The 3,165-nt window shown below is 40.5% G+C and overlaps 1 protein-coding gene across 1 annotated transcript in view; it reads right to left on the bottom strand.

Annotated features, from left to right (window-relative positions):
* The window catches only part of LOC106877714 (dynein axonemal heavy chain 5), a 444,169-nt gene that overhangs the window by 88,461 nt on the left and 352,543 nt on the right, over positions 1 to 3,165 (bottom strand). The gene's annotated exons all lie outside the window — the stretch shown is intronic.

The raw sequence follows: 3,165 nt of genomic DNA, 5'->3' as shown, positions 1-3,165 counted from the left end.
AGAGAGAGAGAGAGAGAGAGAGTAAGACTGATAGATGAATAGATGGTTAGATAGATAGATAGATAGACAGACAGATCAGAAACATACATATATTTGTAAACACAAAATGTAAAAAGGAAAAACTAGACAATAATGTATATATATATATGTGTGTGTGTGTGTGTGTGTGTGTGTGTGTATATATATATATTTCATGTGTGTATATATATATATGTATGTATATGTGTATATACAATACACACATAATCTGTATATGTATGCATGTATTTAGTTATGTGTATGTATATATGTGTATGAACATACATATATGTATGCATATATACAGGGTGCAGTGAATAAACTGTCGCCTAAATTACACAAAAATGAAAATAACACAGACATCTCATTTTAACAGATATATTTACCAAAATTACATAAAAATATTTTGAAATACTAAAGTGTAAATTTATTCAATAAAATCACCAGTGACTCCAACCATGGCCTCCAGATGACTTTGGAATCTCCTGCATCTCTTCTGGACGGTTTCCTTGTTTAAGTTGGTGAATGCTACCGTAATCCTCTTCAGTTCATCTTTGGTGTTACAAGGAGTTTTGTTGGTCTTTCGCTCAACTGTGCCCCACACACAATAATGAAGTGGGTTGCAGTCTGGGGAGTTAGGTGGCCAAATGTTAGGGGTAATGTGGTCGTAGATAATTGTTGACCCTATAATAGTTTCATGTGTCTTTTTGACAGGAAATGTTTTTTCTCCTGCTGCATTTCTATCAACCCTCCTCAGCACATTTGCTTGGTTAGGAGAGCTGGTTTAGTGACCTATGATAAACCATACAAATACAGGGTGCACTGAATAAATTGTCGTCTAAATTATGCAAAAATGAAAATAACACTGACATCCCATTTTAACAGATATTTTTATCAAAATTGCATAAAAATATCTTGAAATACTAAAAAGTAAATTTATTCAATAAAATCACCATTGGCTTCAACCACAGCTTCCAGACGACTTTGGAATTCCATGCAACTCTTCTTGTTTAAGTTGGTGAATGCTGCCATAACCCTTGCCTTCAGTTCATCTTTGGTGTTACAAGGAGTTTTGTTGGTCTTTCACTCAACTGTGCTCCACACATAATAATGAAGAGGGTTGAAGTCTGGGGTGCAAGGTGGATAGATGTTAGGGGTAGTGTGGTCACGAAAATTGTCTGAGAGCTATAACTAGGTTCTCTTGTTACCAGACATAGAGCCTTCCAGCAGCCACCCTCTTGACCCATGGCAGCACTACCTCAACCAGACACTTGATGTAGGCCTCTGTGTTGAGTATGAGGCTGTGTGGGAAGATGAATGGAGGCATAATGTCTCCATCACTAGTGATCACTCCAAACACCATGATGTTGACTGGATGCTTGATCTTTATCACGCTTGGTACATGTCCTCAGATTGACACCCAACTACTCTGAAATGTTTGTATTAGAGCTTCCGGTGCAAATTCCAAGAGGTATAACATGTCATTTCGAAATTTCTGGTAGACTGAATTGTGTCATGGTGCTGCTTTCCATACAGAGGGTGTCCAACTAAGCCTACTATACTAATTAGTTGACAAAATCAAAAACAATGCGCATGCACGAAATTAGAAATAGAAAATGGTGAGAATTTACCAATCACACCTCGTGTATGTATATATATATATATATATATATATATATATATATATATATCATCATCATCATCATCACCATCATCGTCGTCGTTTAATGACTGCTTTCCATGCTAGCATGGGTTGGATGGTTTGATTAAGAACTGGTGAGCCAGAAGGCTACAACAGGCTCTATCTGATCTGGCAAAGTTTCTACAGCTGGATGCCTTTCCTAACACCAACCATTCTGAGAGTGTAGTGGGTGCTTTTACGTGCCACTGGCACAAGGGCCAGTTGGGTGGTTCTGGCAATGACCATGCTCAAAAGGGTTTTTTTATGTGCTACCTGCATGGAAGCCTGTCCAGCGGCACTGGCAATGACCATGCTCGAGCCAATCCAGAGCCCTGACAACGATGACACTCGGATGTGCTTTTAATGTTCTACTGGCATGAGTGCCAACCAGGAGGTACTGTCATCAGCCACGTCAGCGATTTTGATTTGATTTCCTTGTCTCAATAGGTCTTTGCAAGCAAAGTTTATTGTCCAATGAATGAGGGGTACACATAAGCGGGCTGGTTACACCCCATGTTCGGATGTGCTTTTAACGCTCTACTGACATGAGTGCCAATCAGGCAGTACTGTCATTGGCCACGTCAGCGATTTTGATTTCACTTACATCAATAGGTCTTTGCAAGCAAAGTTTATTGTCCAGTGTATGAGGAGTACTCATAAGTGGGCTGGTTACACTGGCATAGGCCATGGGCTATGGTCTCACTTGGCTTGTTGAGTCTTCTCAAGCACAGTATATCTCCAAAGGTCTTGCTCACTAGTCATTGCCTCGGTGAGGCCCAATGTTCGAAGGTTATGCTTCACCATCTCATCCCAGGTTTTCCTGGGTCTATCTCTTCCACAGGTTTCCTCAACTGCTTGGGTGTGACACTTTTTCACATAACTGTCCTCATTCATTCGCAACACATGACCATACCAGCACAGTCATCTCTCTTGCACACAACATCTGATGCTTCTTAAATCCAACTTTTCTTTCAGGGTACTTACACTCAATCGTGTATGCACACGGACATTACACATCCAGCGGAGCATACTGGTTTCATTCCTTGCAAGCTTACACATATCCTCAGCAGCCATGGCCCATGTTTCACTGCCATGTAGCATGGCTGTTTGTAAACATGCATCATGCAGTCTAACTTTTACTCTGAGCGAGAGGCCTTTGTCACCAGCAGAGGTAAGAGCTCTCTGAACTTTGCCCAGGCTATTCTTATTCTAGCAGCTACACTTTCAGAGCAACCACCCCTGCTACTGACTTGGTCCCCTAGGCAATGGAAGCTATCAACTACTTTTAGTTTTTTGTTATTCTTTTATTTATTTGTCATTTGATTGCGGCCATGCTGGAGCACTGCCTTTAGTTGAACAAATCGACCCCAGGACTTATTCTTTGTAAGCCTAGTACTTACTCTATTGGTTTCTTTTGCTGAACCACTAAGTTATGGGGATGTGACATGCCAACATCAGTTGTTAAG

This window comes from Octopus bimaculoides, chromosome 10 (assembly GCF_001194135.2).
Source record: "Octopus bimaculoides isolate UCB-OBI-ISO-001 chromosome 10, ASM119413v2, whole genome shotgun sequence".
NCBI classification, from domain to species: domain Eukaryota; kingdom Metazoa; phylum Mollusca; class Cephalopoda; order Octopoda; family Octopodidae; genus Octopus; species Octopus bimaculoides.
The sequence above is the reverse complement of the archived record's forward strand: the minus strand, read 5'-3'. Positions and strand labels throughout refer to the sequence as shown.